This window comes from Triticum aestivum, chromosome 4B (genome assembly GCF_018294505.1).
Source record: "Triticum aestivum cultivar Chinese Spring chromosome 4B, IWGSC CS RefSeq v2.1, whole genome shotgun sequence".
Taxonomy (NCBI): domain Eukaryota; kingdom Viridiplantae; phylum Streptophyta; class Magnoliopsida; order Poales; family Poaceae; genus Triticum; species Triticum aestivum.
In genome coordinates, this window is record NC_057804.1 from 668,252,830 (window position 1) to 668,264,825 (window position 11,996).

At 44.4% G+C, this 11,996-nt stretch overlaps 1 pseudogene; it reads left to right on the forward strand.

Annotated features, from left to right (window-relative positions):
- Nucleotides 1-1,523, forward strand: LOC123089836 (flavin-containing monooxygenase FMO GS-OX-like 8; annotated as a pseudogene).
- The last annotated feature ends 10,473 nt before the right edge of the window (nucleotides 1,524-11,996 follow it).

Genomic DNA, 11,996 nt, shown 5'->3' on the forward strand with positions numbered 1-11,996 from the left:
ATGGCTGCTGGGGGCGGCGAGCCGGCGCTGCGGTCCAAGAGCGTGTGCGTGGTGGGGGGCGGCGTGGCCGGCCTGGCGGCGGCGCGCGAGCTGCGGCGGGAGGGTCACGCCGTCACGGTTATGGAGCAGAGCGCCGACGTGGGCGGGCAGTGGCTGTATGACCCCAGGACCGACGGCGAGGACCCGCTTGGCGCCGCGGCGCCGGTGCGCGTGCCCAGCAGCATCTATGCTTGCCTCCGCCTCATCAGTCCGCGCGAGGCCATGGGCTTCTCCGACATCCAGTTCTTCCCCAGGGACGGCCCTGGCCGCGACTCGCGCCGCTTCCCAGTCCACGGCGAGCTGCACTGCTACCTCCGGGACTTCTGCGACGCCTTCGGCCTCATGGACGCCGTCAGGCTCAACACCCGGGTCCTACTCGTCGCCCCGGCACCGACGTCGACGACGACGATGCGTCAGTGGACGGTGAGGTCCGCGCGGCTCCTCGGCACCACCGAGGATGATGATGTTGCGCAGGAGGAGGAGCAGGAGGAGGTGTTCGATGCCGTGGTGGTGGCCACAGGCCACTACTCGCAGCCGATGCTCCCGAGCGACATCGAGGGCATGGGGGAGTGGACGCGCCGGCAGCTGCACAGCCACTCGTACCGGACGCCGGAGCCGTTCCGCGGCGAGGCGTTGGTGGTGGTCGGCTGCGCGGAGAGCGGCAAGGACATCGCGCTGGACCTCTGCCGCCATGCCGCGTCGCCAGGGAGGTGCACCTTGCCGCGAGCTACGAGGCCACGGCCGCCACGCCGGCCATGTCGAGGATGCTGGCCAACCACGGCGACGTGCTGCGCCTGCACACGCGGATCCACCGTCTTCACGCCGACGGGCGCGTGGAGTTCGCGGACGGCTCCTCCGTCGTGGCCGACACGGTCATCTACTGCACGGGGTACACCTACTCGTTCCCGTTCCTGGACATGGGCGGCGCGGTCACCATCGATACCGACGGCCACGTCGTCGGCCCGCTGTTCGAGCACGTGTTCCCGCCGTCCCTCGCGCCGTCGCTGTCCTTCGTGGGCGTGGCGAGGAAGGTCCTCATCCCGTGGTTCTTCGAGGCGCAGGCGCGGTGGGTGGCGCAGGTGCTGTCCGGCCGCCGCGCGCTGCCGTCGGAGGAGGAGATGCTGCGGTCCGTGGAGGAGCACCTCCGCGCGAGGGAGGCAGCCGGCGTGGCGAGGAAGCACACCCACAACATCGCCGGCATCGAGCCTGAGAAGATGTACGAGTTCGGGGAGAGGTACTCCGACTTGCCGCCGCTGGAGGAGTGGAAGAAGGAGCTGGTCATGTCCAGCCTCGCCAGTATGTTGGCCGACGTGGAGACCTTCCGCGACCGTGCCTACGACGACAGCGAGATCGTGCGGAAGGGCCTGCGGGGATGGCTCGACTTGGCTGCTCAAGCTCAAGCAAAATCTATGGCTGTTGCCGTTGACGTTGAAGCTGATGTGCAGGCCATGGCTAATTAAGCTGTCCTTCTCAGCGGAATTACGAGTAGACCGCGTGACATGTAAGAGGTTTTTATTTTTATTTATTTTTGCAGGAAAGATTCAATCTCATTCCCTTCGAGTTTCAATTAATAATTGCCTCATGAGCAAAAAAGTTTGGTTACAAAAAAAGACTGTGTCATTGAATTCAAGTATGATTGTCGAAACGTAGAAATAGAAAAAAAAACATCGAATTCTCATAGACCCACTTATAGAAGCACTTGAGCATGGTTTCGGCCTATAACCAGAGGGAATGTTTTTCAAAACCGACCTGATTTTGGGCATTCATAGAGGGAAACGACAGTCATGCGATAAGCGAGGTAGAGGTTCGTCTATCCAGAGTAGCCATTCAAGGAGACAAGTACTACCATTGTACATTACATCATCCACCATCCACCTTACAACTGAGGCCGGTGGTTCCTCAACCGACAACGAGGGTGATGTTGAGACCGCCAGCCTAGCTAGCTCATGAGAGACACAGTTTGCCTCCTAGGACAATGGGCGAAAGACACTGAAGTATAACCTACCGATAAGATATTGCAGTCTGCATAAATTGTCGCTGCTCCTGTCACAATGAAGCCGCCCACATTCATCGTGTTGATCACCTCCAAGTAATCTGCTTCCACCACCAGCTTGCTTACTCCCATCTGTTGAGCCAGAAGAATCCTGTGTTGCACTGCATATGCCTCTGCTGAAGTTGCGTCCGAAACATGCTCAAGTTTTTCATTGGATGCTGCTATGAATCCTCCTTTGTCATCCTGCAGCACATCCCCGGCCGCTCCTTTAAGAGTTTGTACATAAAATGTTGTGTCAACATTAAGCTTAACATGCCCCTCCTTTGGCTTAGTCCATCCTTCTTTCTTCACACCCGCATCATTCTTCCTCGCCTTGACATAGTTCGCTGTTAGAGTTGAGATCGACAAGGCCGAATGAGCAGGCTTTTGCACATATTCTCCATGGACTTGTTGCCTTCTTTCCCACCACACATATAACAAATGCCCACGAGGATTAAGACCTATGCACTCACATCCGGAAGCAAACGTTCTCTCATTGGCGCACACAAAATATAGTCCAGCAACAATGAACCGGCTCGGTCCACTTCGCATGCCTCCTCCACAAAACCATCCAAATTTAGACACCTCCAGATCTCTATTGCTCTTGCACAAGTAAACGGCACATGATTGATATCCTCACATCCTCCTGCACACATTGGACAGTTCCTGGGCATAGCAATATGTCGGTTTGCCAAGATTCCGAAGCATGGTATAAAACCATGCAGCACTTTCCATGCATGTATTTTTATTTTAGCCGGCAGTGAATTATCCTACCACTTCATCAAATACTGGATATTGTTGTAACGGTTCTCCTACAATTCTCTCAAAATAGCGCCCGAATTGATGATCCCACTCTGCATAATACGCCGATCTGACCGTGAACAAGTTATTCCTTGTGAACCTCCATGCCAAAAAATCCTCCATCATTCCTTGCGGCGCAAACGGAATAGATAAGATTCTCTCCGCTTCTACCTGCCAAAACATGTCATTGATAATTAAGATCTTGATCCCATACTCCTGTTGGCGGATCAATAAGGTCTCACACTTTTGAAAGCAGGTTTGCTCCTCTCGGGGTAACTATGCATCCGTTTGCACTCGTGGCAATCCATGGATCAAACCAAATATTAACTTGTGAGCCATCCTCGATCCTCCAAATTGCCCCCAACATGTGCGCATAGTGAGTCGGGATTTTCCATAAGTCTGCATACCTGCTTGGCCAGCGAGGCGAGATTAAAACTATGCAAATCTCGGAATCCCAACCCCCCCCCTTTGTTCTTCGGAATACAAAGTTTCCACCATGTTGCCCAATGTGTCCTCTTCTCCTATGATTGTCATCATCACCCCACCAGTATCTTGATATGGCGTCTGGCATACCACCACTTTCTCTTCCACTTCCAAGTTTGAGCTGAAGTACACCCAGGTTCTGAGAAGCTCCTTTATTGCTATAATTCTTGTTGAACCTTTTCTAAAGTCAACAATTTCTGCAATCAGGGAGAAGGCTTGCTATACCTTAAATTCCAAAACCACGACAATTATTGTGCGGCTATCATTTATCTTTCTGTTGTATGGTATAACATACAAATGGTGTCAAGATTATATCCTGATAGGGTGTTCAACTATGTTGGTAGATGGATGCATGTTCTTGCTGTTAAATTAAGGGCTCAATTATTGGTTGATATATCGGCGCTGTGTTGGTCATCATTGCGTTTATGTAGAAAATGATATGGTCTTGTACGAGAGGAATATATCTCCTCCATCGTAGGTTGTATTCTTATGTACTTATTAGCTATGTACCAGTCTATTGTTTTACCGTGTGGTCGGTGTATGCGCAACTTAAGCAGGTGGACACATATGTGTGTACATAGAGTGGACTGAGGTCTAGGCATCAGAAGAAGTGCTTCTCCATCCTAGTGTTTTTTTTCTTCTTCTCTCTTGCCCCGAACTGTTTTTTTAGTGATCTTCAGGTAATATTTGTGTGCATTCTCAAAACTATATGTTGGCCATTAAACCCATATATCATTGTTAAAAAGCTTTTCATTTTTCAGAAGTCTTACCTTGGTTTTTATTAACAGCTGGGGAGTGGCCCAGCAAAATGGGTTGTCTGGCCTTTTTCTGTTCGTGCTGGAGTGGGTCTTTATCGAAAGATTCGGTTCGGTAGAACCTCCCTCTCCGAGTCAATGCATCGTTCGGTCTAGGGCTCCTCCAGATCGAACATTCGGTACATCTCGGTGTCCTAATTTAAAGTTGCAACAAGAATGTAGTACACGCACCTACTCTTAGTATGTACTCTGAAGTAAGAGCTCCTTTACGGTGATTGGGGCAGTACTGGGAGTACTTTCGAGTACTTACCCCTCCAAATTTTATTAGTCGTCCGATCTGGCGGGGGATTAAAAATGAATTAACCTAATTATTTTAATCAGAGAAGGGCATAATGGTCCAGGGTAAAATATTCTGTTTTCAACCGATCACGTCCACGACGTCTAGATCCAGTCCTCGTTCTCGTCCTCTTCCTTCTGTCCGACGAGCCCGGCGAGAGGTACCAACAACGTCGTCGGCGTCGTCCTCGTCCTCCACCTCGTCCCCTTCACTGTAAACGACGTGCCCGGCGGCAGGAAGAAGATTAAGGCGTGACATCTGCGGCGGTAGTGTCAGCGGTGGCGGTGGCGGCGCTATAGGAACTCGCCCCCGCCGATCACATCGCTTTCGGGCTTGCATACTAAGGTATGAATCGCCCGAATCTCAACTCCTCCCCGTTTGATTGGCCCGTTGGAAGTGACTCTTGGCAGGAACTCCAACTTCCTCGTAGATGGATCTATACTCTGCGGTTGGCCCCTCGGTTAGGCCGCCGGGAGATATCAATTCTTGTTCTGAAAGTAGGCTTGTTTTTCTTGATGCAGTAGGAGATATCAATGCCTGCGGGAGATATCGCCATAAACTTACTTTGTTTCGTAGCCTGCACTTCCTACTTAGATTTGTTTAGTCATCATCGATTTAGGTTCCCCTAGTGCATGCAATTCAATTTAGAATTTTTCATCATCCATGTTTATGGGGGACCCACTTTATGGACATTTATGATCGCTTGCCATAACATGTACAAGGAGCAAAGTTTAAAATTCCACGCAAGCTTTCGTACTGGGTTTTGCATGCATTTATGTTTGTCCTTTCAGATTTTTATTCGTCTGAATTATGATGCAGGAAGACATGGCGGATGTAAGTCATGAGTCAATGATGGATTACTATCATATTGCCAACAAGATGTTTAATAGTGAGGATGAAGGTTATACATTCTATAACAAATATGGTCTTGAGAAAGGTTTTAGTGTCCGGAGAAGCTATGTCGAGTGGGATGGATCCAATTGCCATATAATTTTAAGGAAATTTGTGTGTAGTCGTGAAGGGGTTCGTGAAGAGAAGCACATGAAGAGGAAGATGGAAGATAGAAAGAGGAGGCCACAGAGTATAACTCGTGTAGGGTGTAAAGCTAAATTGGTGATTGCAAGACAGGAGGAAACAGGTCAGTGGTTTGTCAAGGATTTCATCGATGAACACAACCATCCTCTAGCCCCACGGGATCTGTCGTGTCTTTTGCGTTCACACAGAAGAATTAGCGATGAGTAGAAAGCGGACATTGCAGACATGGAAAAATCTGGGATCAGAAAACACCATATTATGGATATTATGTGCATGCAATACGGTGGATATGATGAGGTTGGATGCATTATGAGGGACATTTATAATTTCTACCATGCTAACAAGCAGGAAACAATTTCTTCCGGCGATGCTCAAACGGTGATCAATCACATGGAGGCGAGGCAAGAGCAAGATTCAGATTATTTTCGTTAGGTACTTGGTTGATGAAGCTGGCCATCTGAAGGGACTGTTCTGGTGTGGTAGTCAATCCCCGGCTTGACTACGAGGCTTTCGGAGACGTTATTGTTTTTGATAGCACATACAGAACCAATAAGTACAATCTGCCATTTGTGCAGTTTGTCGGGTTGAATCACCACCTCAACACCGTTATTTTTGCCTGTGGTATCATTTCACATGAAACAAGCCAGGCATACGAGTGGATGTTACGGACCTTTTCTGATGCTATGGGACAGAAGCATCCTATATCTGTGATCACGGATGGGGACCTTGCAATGCAGAGAGCAATCAGGGTGGTGTGGCCTGGCTCAAACCATAGGCTCTGTATATGGCACATTCAGCAGAACATTGTACGCCATCTACATGATGATGCGATAAAGGAGGAATTCAGATCTTTCATATATGATACATCTTCCATTGAAGAGCATGAGAGAAAATGGTTACACTTCTTACAATGAAATAAAGTAACAAGTGAGGACTCCTGGCTGCATCAGATGCATAAGATGAGAAAACTATGGTGTGCTCATATCTTGAGGGCCGCTATTTCCTAGGATTGAGCAGCAATCATCGGAGTGAGAGTTTAAACTCGGTGCTACATACGCTTCTTGAGGCTAAGATGACGTTGTTTCAAATGCTAGAGCACTATGAGTGTTGCCTTGCGTCGCAATGCTTGAATAAGGCTCTCCAAGACCTCGAGGCCTTGCAGTCCGTTTCGTTCTCAGAGGAAAATGCTTTAGTTCTTGAGAAACACGCAACGAAAGTTTTCACTCCTGTTGTGTTTAAGTTGGTCTTATGGAGCATAGATGCTGTCAAAAATGTGAGATCAGAGAGGTACTTGATGCAGCAGAGGTTACCACATACGTTGTGTCTAAGAAGGAAAGAACGGATAAAAAGATCGAAGTGCGCACGGAGTCGAAGGAAGTTCTTCTTCGCAGTATCAGTTGTTCTTGCCACAAATTGGAATGCGCATGCACACCATGTTCCCACATATTTTACATATTGGGAATTTTACAAGAAGAAACACTGCCCAGGTGTTGTGTTCCCACTAGGTGGACAATGAGTGCAAAATGTGCATTCGCACCGACCAGAAAGAGAGAGATGTATGCATACTCTGCAGCCCTACAAAGGTACCGTAAGCTAAGGAATTTTAGTCACGCAGCATGTTTCAAGGCATGCCACTCTGATGAGGCATTTCAGCATCTAAAAAGGGTTTTGGAAGGACAAGATGTTTGCAAGGGATCAACAAGTGAACAAGATGATAGCAAGGGATCAACTAAGGCTCAGGGTAACAATATTAGGTTTGGCCCGCTGATGCCACAATCGGTTAACCTTGATGGTGAAGGTTTCGAAAAGGTTCTGGATCCAGTGCATGTGCCAGGCCGAGGTGCTCCAGAGAAAAGGCTACATGCAAATATGAAGAAAACAAGAACAAAGGGTAGATGTAGCTATTGTCATTAGGAAGATGGTCACAATCGACGTACGTGCGCCAAATTGACAGAGGTACCTAATATGCCGTACTTTAATGTTTAAATGTTTCGAAATATATTCCATGGCATTAACAATATCCTTATGTGCAGGATCTCAAAGCAGAACTATGATAGCTACAACATTGTGTGCACGGTCGGACAACAAGTACGTGGACGATCAACCTGATGTTGGCGTGTGCATTGTTGTCTATGTCTAGTATCGTGTGACCTTTTCTCTAAAATACTTCATTCTTTCAGTTAGTGACTTCCTCATAATGTATGACTCAGCTATTTGGTTGTCCACTCCCTTGTAACAGTATGAGTTTGGGATATTTTTTTTTGCATTTTATATGTGAGTTTTTGAAGTGCAACCTCAAGAATCATGGTTTCTTCGTGGCTAGCGTGTAGCTTGTTTATGTTGCACGATAAAATTTGGAAATAGATGTAATGGAGGAATTATATTTCACTCCCGAAAACAAAATAAAAGCCGATAAATCCGAAAAATACATTAGTCATCCATGCTCTCCAATTGAAGAATATACAGGATAAATAGATATGATGAATCATACTTATCCTACATATCCTCCACGTAGAGTATAAGGAAGACCAACGCTTGTCATAATCAAATAAATTAAGGTATTTTACCAGGTGCAGGACTTGCTCGGGGGGCGAGGTGGGACTAAAAATGTTAAGTCCGGGCACGAGAAAAGGTGATTTTTTTCAACTCCTCCAAGGTTTTTTTTTTGAATTTATACTGCCCTCTAGACTAAATGATCAAAACATCGGTCTATACCTCTACGGGGCATTGTAAAATATATTTTTTCCAAATTTTCTTTGATAGACATGTTTCGCACATGTGGGTCACCGTGTAAAAGAAAATTTGGGTGTTTTGGAGGTGGTGGAAAAAATCACCTTTGTTCAAAAACTGGCTTAAGTTATACCAAATGGTCCGTCCGGAATGCGGTGTTTTTTCGACCACCTCCAAATCAACTCAATTTCGGAACACATGATCTCTTGCACAAACAAAGCTAGGTTTCCAAGGTTTTTTTTTAATTTATACTGCCCTCTAGACTGACTAATCAAAACATCGGTCTATACCTCTAGGGGGCATTTAAAATTATTCTTTTCCAAAATTTCTTTGATAGATATGCTTGGCACATGTGGGTTACCATGTAAAAGAAAATTTGGGTGTTTTGGAGGTGGTGGAAAAAATCACCTTCGTTCAAAAACTGGCTTAAGTTATACCAAATGGTCCCTCCGGAATGTGGCGATTTTTTCGACCACCTCCAAATCACCTCAATTTCGGCACACATGATCTCTTGCACAAACAAAGATAGGTTTCCAAGGTTTTATATTTTTCTGAATTTATTTGAATTTATACTGCCCTCTAGACTGACTAATCAAAACATCGGTCTATATCTCTAGGGGGCATTGTAAAATATATTTTTTCCAAAATTTCTTTGATAGACATGTTTGGAACATGCGGGTCACCGTGTAAAAGAAAATTTGGGTGTTTTGGAGGTGGTAGAAAAAATCAATTTTGGCACACATGGTCTCTTGCACACACACAAAGCTAGATTTCCAATGTTTTTTATTTTTTGAATTTATATTGCCCTCTAGACTAACTGATCAAAACATCGTTCTATACCTCTAGGGGGCATTGTAAAATATATCTTTTCCAACTTTTCTTTGATAGACATGTTTGCCACATGTGGGTCACCGTGTAAATGAAAATTTGGGTGTTTTGGAGGTGGTGGAAAAAATGACCTTTGTTCAAAAACTGGCTTAAGTTAAGACCAAATGGTCCCTACGGAATGCGGTGATTTATTCAACCACCTCCAAATCACCTCAATTTTGGGACGCATGATCTCTTGCACAAACAAAGATAGGATTCCAAGGTTTTATATTTTTTTGAATTTTTTTGAATTTATACTGCCCTCTAGACTGACTGGTCAAAACATCGGTCTATACCTCTAGGGGGCATTGTAAAATATATTTTTTCCAAATTTTCTTTGATAGCCATGCTTGGCACATGTGGTTCACTGTGTAAAAGAAAATTTGGGCGTTTTGGAGCTGCTGGAAAAAATCACCATTGTTAAAAAACTGGCTTAAGTTAGACCAAATGGTCCCTCTGGAATGCCGTGATTTTTTCGACCACCTCCAAATCACCTCAATTTCGGCACACATGATCTCCTGCACAAACAAAGCTAGGTTTACAAGGTTTTATATTTTTTCAATTTTTTTAATTTATGCTGCCCTCTAGACTGACTGACCCAAACATCGGTCTATACCTCTAGGGGGCATTGTAAAATATATTTTTTCCAAATTTTTTGATAGACATGTTTGACACATGTGGGAATCCGTGTAAAAGAAAGTTGGGTGTTTTGGAGGTGGTGGAAAAAATCACTTCTGTTCAAAAACTGGCTTAAGTTAGACCAAATGGTCCCTCCAGAATGCTGTGATTTTTTTGACCACCTCCAAATAACCTCAATTTTGGCACACATGATCTCTTGCACAAATAAAGCTAGGTTTCCAAGTTTTTATATTTTTTTGAATTTATACTACCCTCTAGACTGACTGGTCAAATCATCGGTCTATACCTCTAGGGGCATTGTAAAATATATATTTGTCCAAATTTTCTTTGATAGACATGTTTGGCACATGTGGGTCACCGTGTAAAAGAATATTTGGGTGTTTTGGAGGTGGTGGAAAAAATCACCTTTGTCCAAAAACTGGCTTAAGTTAGACCAAATGGTCCCTCCGGAATGCGGTGATTTTTTCGACCACCTCCAAATAAACTCAATTTCGGCACACATGATCTCTTGCACAAACAAAGCTAGGTTTCCAAGGTTTTATATTTTTTGAATTTATACTGCCCTCTAGACTGACTGATCAGAACATTGGTCTATACCTCTAGGGGCATTGTAAAATATATTTTTTCCAAATTTTCTCTAATAGACATGTTTGACACATGTTGGTCACCGTGTAAAAGAAATTTTGGGTGTTTTGGAGGTGGTGGAAAAAATCACCTTTGTTCAAAAACTGGCTTAAGTTACACCAAATGGTCTCTCCGGAATGAAGTGATTTTTTTAACCACCTCCAAATCACCTCAATTTTGGGACACATGATCTCTTGCACAAACAAAGCTAGGATTCCAAGGTTTTATATTTTTTTGAGTTGTTTTGAATTTATACTGCCCTCTAGACTGACTGGTCAAAACATCGGTCGGTACCTCTAGGGGAAATTGTAAAATATATTTTTTACAAATTTTATTTGATAGCCATGCTTGGCACATGTGGTTCACATTGTAAAAGAAATTTTGGGTGTTTTGGAGGTGGTGGAAAAAATCACCTTTGTTCAAAAACTGGCTTAAGTGACCAAATGGTCCCTTCAAAATGCGGTGATTTTTTCGTCTACCTCCAAATCACCTCAATTTCGGCACACATGATCTCTTGCACAAAGAAAGCTAGGTTTCCAAGGTTTTATATTTTTTTTGATTTTTTTTGAATTTATACTGCCCTCTAGACTAACTGATCAAAACACCGGTCTATACCTCTAGGGGGCACTGAAAATTAATTTTTTCCAATTTTTTTTTGATAGACATGTTTGGCACATGTGGGAATCTGTGTAAAAGAAAATTTGTATGTTTTGGAGGTGGTGGAAAAATCACCTTTGTTCAAAAACTGGCTTAAGTTAAGACCAAATGGTCCCTCCGGAATGCGGCGATTTTTTCGACCACCTCCAAATTGCCTCAATTTTGGCACACATGATCTCTTGCACAAACAAAGCTAGGATTCCAAGATTTTATATTTTTTTGAATTTTTTTGAATTTATACTGCCCTCTAGACTGACTGGTCAAAATATCGATCCATACCTTACGGGGCATTGTAAAATATATGTTTTCCAAATTTTCTTTCATAGCCATGTTTGGCACAATGTATGTCACCCTGTAAAATAAAATTTGGGTGATTTGGAGGTGGTGGAAAAAATCACATTTGTTCAAAAACTGGCTTAAGTTAATACCAAATGGTCCCTCCGAAATGCGGTGATTTCTTCGACCACCTCTAAATCACCTCAATTTTTGCACACATGATCTCTTCCACAAACAAAGCTAGGTTTCCCAGGTTTTATATTTTTTGTTTTTTTAATTTGTACTGCCGTCTAGACTGACTGGTGAAAACATCGGTCTATACTGCCCTCTAGGTTTCCAAGTGTACTTTATAACAAAATAGTAGTAATTCATTTGGGATGATGTAACATTGTGACAGATGAAACATAATACTAATTGATTTGGGTTCAAAAACATGTGACAGATTAAAAATTGTAGCAACTGATTTGGGATGAAAAACATGTGACATATGAAAAAAACACCCTTACTAGCAGTACATTTCAACAAACATATATGCAAAACAAATGTGTATTACATGTAAGTGAGTGAGCATGTGTAAAATTTTGCTGGTGATATGAAGAAGATCAAAACTAATTTCAACATGCAAAAAAATGCTCACCTACCAGAGGCAGGAGATTTCATACACCACGGCCTGTATACGACTAGGAACCCAACAGTTTATGGGCCAAGATGCAGGCCCGTG